This window comes from Convolutriloba macropyga, chromosome 7 (genome assembly GCF_964194025.1).
Source record: "Convolutriloba macropyga chromosome 7, txConMacr16.3, whole genome shotgun sequence".
In the NCBI taxonomy this organism is placed as follows: Eukaryota; Metazoa; Xenacoelomorpha; order Acoela; family Convolutidae; genus Convolutriloba; species Convolutriloba macropyga.
Genome location: NC_134474.1, coordinates 24,676,983 through 24,690,522, shown reverse-complemented (window position 1 = coordinate 24,690,522; position 13,540 = coordinate 24,676,983). Strand labels below are relative to the sequence as shown.

The 13,540-nt window shown below is 37.0% G+C and overlaps 1 protein-coding gene across 1 annotated transcript in view; it reads right to left on the bottom strand.

Moving 5' to 3' along the window:
- The window catches only part of LOC142342990 (uncharacterized), a 45,275-nt gene that overhangs the window by 23,379 nt on the left and 8,356 nt on the right, over window positions 1–13,540 (bottom strand). The window contains exons 2-3 of the mRNA XM_075394671.1: window positions 11,470–11,677; window positions 3,356–3,514 (exon numbers count right to left, since the gene is read on the bottom strand). The gene's annotated coding sequence lies outside the window, so the exon portion shown is untranslated. The remainder of the gene's footprint in view (window positions 1–3,355; window positions 3,515–11,469; window positions 11,678–13,540) is intronic.

The following is a 13,540-nucleotide window of genomic DNA, read 5'->3' as shown; positions in this document are numbered from 1 at the left end:
GGTATGTTATCTACTTTTCTTTTATCATTTTTCTGTTTAAAGAGTTCACTGTATAGTAGGTTGAAGTCATAGCCAGAGCCATTATGGATTTTTACTGGAATGAAGTGTTGTTGTTTGTATCTTAGATTACATATTTTACATGCTGGTCCTCTATATTTACCAGTTTCATAACAATGATCTCTTACTTCATTAATACATGTTTTGCTGCAGATATGACAAGTGCTGTTAGTTTCATGATATAATTTATCTTCTTCTGTGAATATCATCTTTTCATTATAATTGAAGTTATTCTCAGTTTATAGTTCTAACAGATCTCTAGCAAATCTTTTGATGCAGCCTAGACCGAAGTAGTGCTTGAAGTTACCTTGCCAGGTGTAACCCACAGCTATTAGAATATGTTCAGCTATTACATTTTTTAAATCATTAGTTGAGACATCGGTGAAACCGCTTCGCGGATCAACAATGCAACATTCTATATCGGCAGTTATTTTTTTTTTATATTCTGACGTTTGTGTTCATTTACAAAACTAATATGTTTTTTCTTAGGACAAACAATCGCTGGTTTGAATGAGGTGCTGCATTCGTGTTTATCATATTTAATTTGTGAGTTAAACCAATAGGTACACCTATCGCAATAATAATATTTAATGTTGTTTTTATTTGGTCGTTCTAACAAGGTTTCTATATTTTTTATTAGGGCACAGTGTTCTATTTGACCATTACTCCAAACTAGTATTCTTACATCTTTTCTATCTTTATTAAAATCATCCACTTGTTTAAACAATTCTATTTTACCAGTACCACAAGGTGTGTATACCCAAATATTAATACTATACAATTTCTGTATTCTTATTATTTAAGCAAAATCATCTTCATGTTGTTGTCTTGGTTCAATTAGTTTATCTACATATTTACTTTCTCGAGTTGCATGGTGTGGGGCGGGATGTAGCCAAGCAGTTATAGTTAGTTGTAAGCAATTGTATTTATAACTACGTATATTTAATATCGATTTAGAGTTTTTGAGATCTGGAGGTAAATCTATATAACTACCAATAGATGCTTTAGTTGGTTCAATGTTTAACTGAATACTTCTTATTCCAAGAAACTCAAAATCATAACCATAACGTTCATATATTTCCTTTTCGAAATCTAGCCACCGATTGAAGTCACCATATTCATATATCGGTGAAACCGCTTCGCGGATTGCATTATTATTAATATAATCAGTATTGAAAAATATTTTAGTAGTTTTGACTTCTTCTTTGGTTCTCTTCTTATAACCACATTCAGCTGTGATCTTATATTTAAAACTCTTAACTTTACGAAACTGGTAACAGTTTTTAATTTCTTCTAAAGAGTAATTAGTTGCTTCATCTATATCTTCAATGTAATTCCCACCTTTATCAGTAATATAAAATTCTCTCATGTTCTGATTTGAGTTTATATCGAAGTTTTCTGTGTTTTCTAGATACATGCGATTGTGACTATATGAATGAGCAGTTAGAGCTACTTTACTTCTAAATTCTTCATGACATTCTTTACATTCATATCCGTGAAACGGCTTCGCCGATTTAATTCTGGTGTAGATATCCTCTTCAGTTTTAGTTTTAGGTTTGGTGGCTGGTTTAGTTTTAATAATATAATCATCTTCATCCAATTTATACACCCTCTCCGAGATTTCCTCTTCTTCAGACTCAAACATTTTCTCCAATAATTCCTTATGTTTGAGATCGTATGATTGATGCCTGTATAAAGCCTTCTTTGATTCAAAGGATAGATTACAGACATCGCAGAAGTTTATGACACTAGTATTAGTTGATTGAGACATGATGTCTTTTTTTAGGGAAATAATCAAAAAATAATATTTCGAAAAATGAAAATGAAATGCAAAAAGTGTATAAATAAACCTTGGAAAGAATGTTGTAATAATTGTAAAGAATTAGAATATTCTTGTTATGTTTGTAAAAATATGGTTAAAGTGAAAGATTATATAGAATATTTGGGATATAATTATTCTGATCCTGATCAATATCTAACGTGTAGTATGTGTAATGTTTATAAACATATATCATTATATAAATTTAGAAATAGGAAATGTAGACTATGTATTTATCTTCATAGATATAGATATGGTCATACTAGAAATCAATTCGGAGAGCATGTTTATAAGTATAATATTCAAGAAGACATAGAAAAACACTAATCACTGTGTTTCCACCGATCTCAGTGTTTTTGACTGTATACCCATCACAGTGTGTCCCATATACAGTCTCACAGCAGGGATTATCCTTTTTAAGAACTGTGAATTTGGTTTTTTTTATCTCACTTAGTTTTGAAGTATTTCATCAGAGTCGGGGGACGTTCACTGGAGTCAGTGAGGAAGGAACCCCCAACCTTCCGTTTGCTAAGGCAACTTAACTAGACTCGATGATTTAACCACTACGCCAAGTGAGACAGGAAGTTTTAGTTTTAGATTGATTAAATATTGATTAGGGGGGATATATGAAAATTTTTATTATTTAAATATTTCTTTCAATTTTTGTTCAAGTTTTTTCGCAAGTTGGTTTTACGTGCTTTTTTACACGGTCTCATCTGCGAAGCAGTTTCACTGATTAGTTTTATACTACTATCTGGGGACGTCCACTGGAGTCAGTGAGGATAGAACCCGAACTATCGGTGAAACCGCTTCACGGATCCGTCTGATAACAGTTAATTACCAGCTTAACTCTGTACTAGTGGTTTGCACTAAGTGAGACAAGAAATGATAGATTTAAAATATAAAAGAAGTGAATATAGAGCTAATATATAGTAGTGGATAAAACAAGGGATTCAACAAACAGTAAAATTTGGCCCGATTCGACATGCGCGATTAGCGTTAGGAGAAAGGGACAAATTTTACTGGTGGTTGAATCCCTTGTTTTATCCAGTACTATTCACATTTTCGTTTTTCAGGTCATGTTTCTTATCAAGGTTTATCAAGTTTCGACCTACTGGGCAAGTCTAAATAAAAGGCTAAATTTGAACTTAATAGCCAAGTCTTGGCCAGGACTTGAATTCAGACTGACAAGGTTAAAAAGTGGCATGACCATAGCTCTGCATAATCAATGACATTAGGCGTGTAATGAGACTTTTAGTACTGATTTTGCCTTTGCATTTGCCTCTGTGAAACTAGTGATTGTTTTTGCATTTATAATTATGGCTTTCATCGCCTGATAAGAGGTGGAATATTACAATTATTACATACCATTATAGATGCGGACCAATTTATTATCAACAAGTATCAATTATGGAAGTACTACAATCGTAATCCAACGGGAACGGGGGGGGGAGTTCCTGAAGATAGTTCGGAGCAGACTTCTGAAATGGCTTGTCTAAAAATGTTTCGGCTAATGCCAAAGTCACGACTGCTTTTGGGTATTTTGGACTTCTTTCATCACAAATGGAGGTCCAGAGATGAACGTTTAATGTCCTTTTCCCAGAGTAAAAATGAACTTTCAGAGTGTGGAGCAGTTCCCTAAAAGCAAAAATAACACGACAAAAACGAAACTCAATATATCAGATTAATTTCAATTTTGTATTGCTAATGAAGCTTTGCTTTTTGAACTGAAAGGAAGAACGAAAAATGATTAAAGTTTGACTGATTAATACTTTGTTATGTTACATGGCGATTGTTGGTTAGTTTTCAGTCACAATCTTGAAAGTTCCCATGACGTCTAATGGAATTTGTGTTTTTTTTTAATTTTCGGGTTCGTAGTTAAGAGGTAAACAAAAAATGCGAAAATCTTCAAATATTTTGACTCTGCAGAAAACTTGATCTACTTACAACAACAAACTACTTTAACCAAAAGAAATTACAACGGAAAAACGTGCGTACGCTGAACGTTAGCGCTGAACGTTAGCGCTGAATGTGCAGTCAAATGAAAAAATATTAGACTGAGAGCAGAAAAAATTTGGAGAGCGAAATTTGTTAAATTCGAAAAACTTTAAGCGAAGATTGTTATTTCACAAATTTTCTATAAATGTTGAAATTGAGCTTCACTCAATTAACCAATCAACGTATTTCTGAACAAATTCAAATTTGATATTTCTCTAAAATTCCTTTTGTTATATAATTTCTGGTCAAATGTTTATTCAGGCCAAAATTATTACTCATCAACTCCGTAAAGAGGATTTTTATTTTTTGCCGAAACTGTAAAATGTGATGGTTTCAAAGAAACATCAAGAAACTTAGAGGTTTTCTTTATTAAAGTTTCAAAGAACGAAAGAAGAACTTACCTGACGAACTTTATTGCTGTGTCGATAAGTAATGGCCACAAAACTAAACTCAATTCTAATTTTGTTTTTGCGCTATCATTAACTTATTGACCCCTATCAATAATATGTCAGAAGTAAATTCTCCCACCAACAGAAACCTGATTTTAACATCCACTGATCTCCAACTAATGAACTCGATTGTACCCGAGCCATATATGATTCTCATGAAATGTTGATGAAAACAGAAAATCACCTCCGGGATTCGGAGTTAAGATCTATTCACATGTCAATCATGTAAAATATTTTTTAGCTAATCTAAATTTTCTCTGTATATTTTCGCATAGATAACTACTATAAATACAAGCTAATTTTTGTATATTTTCAGATCAAAATTTAATTTAAAATTCAACTTATTTGAATTCTTTGACCCGTGTTATCGACCACGACAATGGTGTCCAGACCAGCTACAGACAAACAAATTTTGGATCTACAGAATGCAGAATCAGCTACTGCGTGGATTATGTCTTTTGTGGCGAAATGTCGCGCAGAAAAGAAAGAGGACAAGGTCAACAAAGATGGTACTGTACAGGACCTACAGGTAACCAATTGCTTTCTTAGTATGTGCGGGCAAGATGCAATAATTAAACTTAGGAGCCTAATGAGTCCTAGGAATTTAATAGACACTCCGTATAAAGACATCAGATTGGCGATTCAAAATTATATTTCTCCTAAAGAGGGAGTTGTAACTGCAGAAAGGGCTAAATTTCTGTCCGTAATACAAGGTGTAGGGGAATCAGACGACGACTTCTTTGCACGTCTTAGAGAAGAAGCACGCTATTGTGACTTCAAAAAACTGAAAACACTGGCCATCCCCAAAGAGGAGTTGGTAAAAACAAAGTTTATCTCAGGTTTGAGGGACCCTGAATTAAAACTACTAGACGGTATTAAAGCAAAACCAGCAATGTCGGTTACTGAAATGACCTAGAGCTTACAGTTCAGAAGTCAAGCAAGGGCTTTTGCAAGTTCTTCATCAGGTAATAAGACCTTTAATGTGAAAGAAGAAGTTGAGTTCAACTTCAAAAAGACCTTTCGAAAACCAAATGAAAAAATTACGGCTAAAAAAACAACATGTGCACTAGGTGTGGAGGTAAGCCACACTCTAGTAGACCCTGTCCAGCGCTAAGTAAAAAATGGAACACCCGTGAAAAGGTGGGACACTTCTCAAAAATGTGTAGAAGCAAACCCCAACCAAATTCAGGTAAGTACAATAAACAGAATAACTTTTGCGAAGAAGAAAAAGTTTCTTCGGAGCAAGCGGCTCCAGCATCGGAGATGGGAATGTTTTATACTAAAGAACAAATATTTAGCATGTCTGTGACATGGAAATATATCTCAATAAATAACTGCAAATAAAATGCAGGTAGACACAGGTGCAGATAGCACAGTGATATCATCAAAAATATGGACTGAGCTTGGTAAACCTCAGTTGGATAGTAAAATAAGACATCTCGAAGCTTATGATGGTCATCAATTAACGCTTCTGGGATCACTTACTTGTGACGTTGAGTGGAACGGAAGCAAGCTCACGCAAAAACAACTAGCAGTTGTGCAGTCTGATAAAGAATTTGGACTACTTGGTAGGGACTTTCTACCCAAGCACGGTGTGAACAACATCACAGCCGGGCACCTACCCGCTGTGAAGGGTTACAAAGCTCATTTGAAGCCGATACCAAGAACATAGCCAATGTTCTGCAAAGCCAGAAAAATACCTCTGCCTCTTCAAGACAAGGTCACAGAGAAGCTGGAACAAATGGTCAGACAAGGCATTCTTGAACCGGTACAGCCAGGAGGAGTCACTAATACATCTCCAGTGGTGTGGCGGAGAAAGAAGAGGGGAGAACTCAGACTTTGCGTGGACTTGAAAGTGCACATCAATGGCAAGGTCATGGACGAGGACTACCAATAACAGAAATGGAGACGATCTTCCACAACCTACATGGGGCCTCATACTTTGGCAGAATTGACCTCTCAGATGCCTACTATCAAATTGAACTTGACGATGAAGCAAAAGATATATGCACAATCAACACATCTCAAGGATTGTTCAAGATGTGCCGACTACCTCAGGGATTGAAAAACTCTTCTTCAATCTTCCAGAATTGCATGGAATCAACACTCAAAGGAATCAAAGGTGCTCTGATCTTTCAAGGCGATGTATTGGTGTATGGAACTATCAAGGAGCAGTTCGACAAGAAAATGCGTGAAGTCAAGAGTCGACTACGTGAGAAAAAATTTACTATTAATGAGAAAAAATCTAACTCAAAACCAGTCGATAGCGTTAGCTTTTTGGGATACTCCATTTCAAAGGAGGGAATAGCACCAGATCCCAAACATGTTGAAAAAATAAAAAATGCAAAAGCACCAACTAACAATAAACAACTCGAATCGTTTGTTGGGCTAGCTAATTTTTATGGCAGAATGATTCCTGATTTTGCAACAAAATTGCTACCCTTAAAAAACATGAGAAATAGCGATTTCTCATGGGGCAAAATGCAACAAAAAACCTTTGAAGACATAAAAAATGAATTATGTGCTAACCCACTAGTACAACCACATAGTCTACAAAAAGGAGCAACAGTTACTACTGACGCCTCTGAAAAAACCATTGGCGTGGTTCTTTCGCAAGAAGGACATCCAGTTATATATGTATCAAAAAAATTGACTCCAGAGGAGCAAAACTACTCGAACATAAAGCGGGAAGCACTGGCAATTGTGTTTGTGGTCACAAGACTAAAACAATCCTTCTTGGAAGACGATTTACTCTACAGACTGTCCCCAAACCACTCAAATATCTCTTTGCACCAGACGAGGTGACCCCAAGACTGCATCAGCGAGAATCACAAGATGGGCAATAGCTGTAATGGGTTTCGACTATGAGTTGAGGTACACAACAGGAGAGCAGATACCTTCTGCAGATGCTTTGAGCAGAATAGGTTTTGACGACGAATCGGACAACGATCGAGTGTGCTTCGCAATCAATAACATCTACTTCGCCCACATTGATTTGGTGACCCAAGCAGAAATCAAAACTGAACTTTGAACAAACAGACTCTTCCAGGACATAATAAAAACAAATCAAAAGCGGCAATTGGAAACAATGTTCAGAAGCGGAAAAAGGATTCGAACAACAGAAGGATGCACTTATTTTAAATAATGGAATCATCATCAGAGGTGTTGTTCCTTTCATTCCACCCAAACTACGACACTTGCTTTTGGCAAAAGCACATGAGACACATCCCGGGAAGAATGCAACTGAGGCATCAGTCAGAATGATAGCATAGTGGCCTGGCATTACCCAAGACGTTCAACACTTTGTTAATAAATGTAAGAATTGTCAATTGAACAGGCCTAGCCTGGGAAAAACAGTCTCTACGTGGCCAGAAGCCGACGTTTGGGAACGGCTCCACATGGACTGGGGTTATGTTAAGGACCAAGGCAATTAGGACCAATCTTAGTATATGTTGACGCGGGTTCTGGTTGGATAGAAGCCTTCCCCGCGGGAAAAAGAACATCAGAAACAGTTAAAATATATCTTAGTCTAATCTTTGCAAGATTCGGAATACCAAAAACTATTGTATCTGATAGTGGTCCTGAATTTGTAATTGGTGAGCTTAAACAGTGGTGTGAATCGCTGAGAATTAAGAAAATGGAATCATCCGTCTATCATCCAAGAGCTAATGGACTAGCTGAAAGAGCAGTTCAGACAGTGAAGCGGGCACTTCAAGCGTGGAGTCCTAACCTTAATGTGTCATTTGGAGCATTCCTGCAAAGGGCACTGAGGACACATCGCAACATATCAAAGACAAGGAGCAAAACTCCAGTTGATCTTTTGTTGGGACCCAGAGTGAGACTACCAGCAATAGCAGATTTCGACTTGTGCAAACCCTTTCTATTCAAGGCCAACCAAAAGACAAAGACAGTTCCTGCTACCTTCATCATCAGAAACGGCTTGAACACATCTTTCATACAGCCCGAAAACTCAGCACGGACTATTCTATTGAGCGACAACCAAGTTGCGAGACTAGACGAGGACGATATGAAAATTGAGCAAGCAGTGGGAGAGACCATATCTCAATCAGAACAACAACTTCAGAGCACAGATGTGGGACCTTCACTTCAAGACGAAGCTTCTGCAGCCACATCATCTGCAGATCACCAACAACCCGAAAACTCAGAGCCTTCACGAACATCAACAAGGAACAGAAAACAACACGACAGATTTGAAGAACCTATACCCACAAACTTGCTTAAAAAAGGATGAAAGATGTGATGGTTTCAAAGAAACATCAAGAAACTTAGAAGTTTTCTTTATTAAAGTTTCAAAGAACGAAAGAAGAACTTACCTGACGAACTTTATTGCTGTGTCGATAAGTAATGGCCACAAAACTAAACTCAATTCTAATTTTGCTTTTGCGCTGTCATTAACTTATTGACCTATCAATCATATGTCAGAAGTAAATTCTCCCACCAACAGAAACCTGATTTTAACATCCACTGACCTCCAACTAATGAACTCAATTGTACCCGAGCCATATATGATTCTCATGAAATGTTGATGAAAACAGAAAATCACCTCCGGGATTCGGAGTTAAGATCTATTCACATGTCAATCATGTAAAATATTTTTTAGCTAATCTAAATTTTCTCTGTATATTTTCGCATAGATAACTACAATAAATACAACCTAATTTTTGTATATTTTCAGTTCAAAATTTAATTTAAAATTCAACTTATTTGAATTCTTTGACCCGTGTTATCGACCACGACATAAAATTTAACAGTTCCTTATACAATTGACCTATTCTTTTTCAAAAATTCCTTCATGTATTTTTGGTTGAGCCATCTTTCAATATTTTTAGGTCCGCTTGTATTGCTCCGGTAAATTAGTTGATGTGAAACAAAACAGTGTCAAAATTACGTTTTGCGTCAAAGCTAATTTACAGTATGTAACACCAACGAAAGGCTAATATCTGTTAGATGTTATATAAAAGCCTAAATAAAAGACAACATCAGTAAACTTCGTTTTACAAGCTATTGTTGTACATTAAATTGGTACCAAAAATGTTGGTTGCAATTAGGATTTTGTCGCATAGATATTTTTTTTCAAAATGATTATTTTTATTGGTTTAAGGCGGAACGTACGGACAAATCCGTACGATTAAAAACCGAAAATCCCAAAAAGATTGAGGAAAAACGGGCCTTAGCCGTTTACTTCTAACTAAAACCGATCATACGGACTGTTTTCTTGTGTTTGAAAATGACGATTTCTGGACTAGGGAGCTGAACAAAATCAGACCAAACCTACTTCTTCGAATTCAAAATTTTATTGTAAATATTTGAAACACCCGCAACAAAATACACATGGAAACAATTGCAGACTAAAAATCGGTCCAACCGATACGATGACTATCAAATTAAAATGTCAAAATCAGAAAAAAAAACAGAAGGACAAAGTTCTGTCGTTCAACTTATATTGGTCAAAGTGACAAATTTGGCTCCAAAAAATTTGAGAAAAGGTCAGAATGGACTTCTCAAGGGATTGTTTCCTTTGACATCAAAAATCTAATATCACTGAATTGCCGTTTTCTAAAATTGTTTGCAATTTTCCGCTCAATGATATCCAAAAATTTCCAATTTGACAATTTCTTTATTAGGCTTCTTTCTTTGAAAAGTTACTCGACAAATGTTTTTTACAGCAAGAATTAATTAACGCTATACTAATGATCCCAATGAACTATGAAGTACTATTTCTAACTTAGATAATTGAGACAAACGCTTTTGGCTGAAAAAATTAGAGTTAAAACTATAAAACGGCTTTGAAAAAGCCGCACGTAATCAAAAATTTTTGCTCGCTTAGCGCAAACTTTTTTTCTGTCCTACTGTTCTCGCTTCGTCTTAGAATTAAGCTTGAATATAAATCACTCTAAATTTTTTCTCTGCTTGACTTCTTCTAGAACACACCCTCTAAAAATGGAGGTCACCGATTTGAAAAATAGATCACAATTGCTCCTCTTTGAGTTGTAAAAAAGTTTCAGACTCAAAAAAAGTGGCCATCGTCACCAAAAAAGAGCAATGATGCTCATAAAACGAACAGTCTGAAATGTGGGGAACAATAAGAAAAAGGGCAGCTGAGAACAGGACGCTGTGGCCTAATGCTGTTCCGCTGCGATTACGCAGGAACAAAATTATTATTATTAAAAGACAGGGCCGCAATACAATTCAAATTTTTTGAATTATAAAAAGCCAAGAGAAGGCCAATAATGTTAACCCCAGCTATCGCTTTGCGGCTATTAAGCAGACTTTTAGGAGAATTTACCAAGGAAAATTGTTCATGGAAGCAGTCTTTATTATGCTGCTCGCCCATGTGATCAAAAACGAACTTTACTCTGCCACCCGTGCGTTTTTGGTTGTCCGTCTAACTTCGATGCTCGTTTTGAATGTATGTGCAAACAATTTGATCCCGATTTAAAAAATCTTTAGTATGACTGTTTTGAACGTTCGCATTTTCCTGATTTGGATTCAATTGGAGTATACGTTATAGGACCCCTAAGCCCCTCCGCTCCACAAGAATCACAACCAAAGATACGGGATCTATTCCCTCACCTCACCCCCGCTAAGTGGGCATATATATAATTTACATACTGCTACCCAGGTTGAGGTTCCAGACCGAAAGTCGATATGTCCAGACCGAAATGAACGCACAAGGTGGCGTCGTGCGTTCAAAATTACACGGTCTGGAAAAAAAAATGAACGCACGATAGTCTGGACATATGCAATTTTGAACGCACGATAGTCTGGACATATGCAATTTTGAACGCACGATAGTCTGGACATATGCAATTTTGAACGCACGATAGTCTGGACATAGGCAATTTTGAACGCACGAAAGTCTGGACATGAGGACTTTTGAACGCACGATGAACGCACGAAAAATTTTGAACGCACGAAAGTCTGGACATAGGCACTTTCCGTCTGGGAGGGTCTGGACATAGACACTTTCCGTCTGGGACGGTCTGGACATATCGACTTTCGGTCTGGCACCCCAACCTGGGTATATAAAAAGCATAATTTGTAAGTGGGGATCATAAAAACACGGGATGGGGCAGAATAGATTCAGCAAAATAAAAATGGTAAGCAGAATGAGCAAAGATTTACCTGTCCAATGACATCTGTGTCAACAATTCCCGGTTGTAAACTGTCCAAAGTTCCCAAACCGAAAGGAAAAGAACAAATAATAAAAAAGCTGTTACGTAATGAACAGAACAGCCAAAACATCCACGAATTTTAATCAGTTTTCTGGGTTGACGCCACATGCTTGATCAACTTGACATTGAGAGTAGCTTTCCAAAGTTCTGAAGCCGAACTGAAGTATGATTTTAACACTAAAATGAGAACACCAGTTTTGTGCCGACGCTCAAGTTCAAGTTACAATTTCCCTCAAATTACTTTGTTTTTGTTTCAACTATGAATAATTTTAGAGATTAATGGAGAAATCATAACGACTAATGTCGGAAGAACTGCTCTCGAACGACTAGAGGAAGCTCAAATCTACTGCAGCCTGCTTCAATGGGGGGTAACTAAGCTCACTATGGGGTCTTCAAATGACGTCATTAGAGAGAGTTTATTATATACCACTACAACCACTAAAAAAAAGTAAAGCAAAAGGATTACACTAACTTCGGCGCACTTTGAATATGTCAATAAGTAGTAAACTGCCGTCATTTGAGTTCAGCTGCTGACACTTTTGAGTGGCAGAGAAAATTAGATAAAGCAAACCGAAACGGTCAACTGCCTAAAAATCATTCAAATAATCAAAACAGCCAGGAGAAAATTTTGAAAGAAACATAGTCGGTAAAATATCGAAAACGACTCATAGGGGAGTGCAGCCTAAACTGTCAATAACTATACTTAATTGAAAAATATACAAAAGTAGAATAAAACAATCAAAAACGGGAAGTTAAATGCAATCTTTATTTAATGATATATGTAGGCATGGGTCTGGTAGGTAGGTGCGAGGGGGGGGGAGTGTACGTGCGGGAGGCAAGTGGGGGGTATATAGTCGTGGGAGTAGTTGGGAACGTATGTAAGTGCGGAGTGTTAAGGGAAGTGAGAGTGTGTCGACTGGGGTAGGTAGGATCCCTCGGGGGGCAGGTAAAAGTCGAAGTTGAAAAACGTAGGAAAAAATTCAAGCCTTGAACAAATTTGCTTCAATTAAAAAAACCCGGCTAGTAGATTAACCTAGCTTGTAGAAATGACTGGAAATGTCAAAACAAACAAAAAACGAAAAAAAATTCGTGGGACAACTGTTTGCTCTCAATGTTGGTGAGTGCTAGGGTATGGGGTGAATAGGTGGCTGGAGGGAGGTGCGTAGGTGAAGTAGGGGTAGGTAGTTGTGGGGAAGTAATTGAGGAATGTAGGAGGGTGCGGCGTGCGGAGTCGTGAGGTCTGTAGGCGATATCGCAGAGGTAGGTAGGTGCCTGGTGGGGGAACTGGTAGGTGGGGGTAGATAGGTAGGCGGAGAAGCAGATAGGCAAAAAAAAGAGAGGTCAGGTAACGGCTTGAAGAGCTCTTGCTAAAAGAATAACGGAATCAACTCGAGGAAATGCAAAATTTAATTTACAACTTATCTTATATTATTAAGAAAAATTTAAAAAAACGGATCATTTCCAATTGTGCGGCCCTCAGTACGTTATTCATCCCCAAGTTATAGAGCACGTGCCATATCAGAAAATGATCAAACAAGATAAAAGTTATGCTATGTGAGTTGGGGATGCAAACAAATATTACCCACTAAATGGGTGCACAGACGGAAAAGATCAGGAAAAAAATTTAAAAAGAATTAAACAAAAGCTGAAGAAAGCAAACAAATTTTAAGTTGATAATGTGGCTGAAGGCGAAGGTAAGGGAGATATAGGCAGAAGTGGATAGGATCCTACCGGGAGATGGTAGGTGGAAGATAGGTAGCGGTGAACTCATGTCTTGAACAGGTTTTCTTCAGCTAAAAAAAACCCTAGGTAGTAGAGTAACGGAATCTACTCAAAGATACGCACAGCATAAACTAGAACTAACCCTATTTACGTAAGAAATAACAGTATCGGAGTTTTTAACTTTGTGCACCCAACCCAGTGAGTTATATTCTCGCCCAAGAGAACATGTGCCATTACAAAAAAATGACTATGTAAAAACATGGCAGAAGCGTCGGGGCTTAGAAAAACAATTACCCACT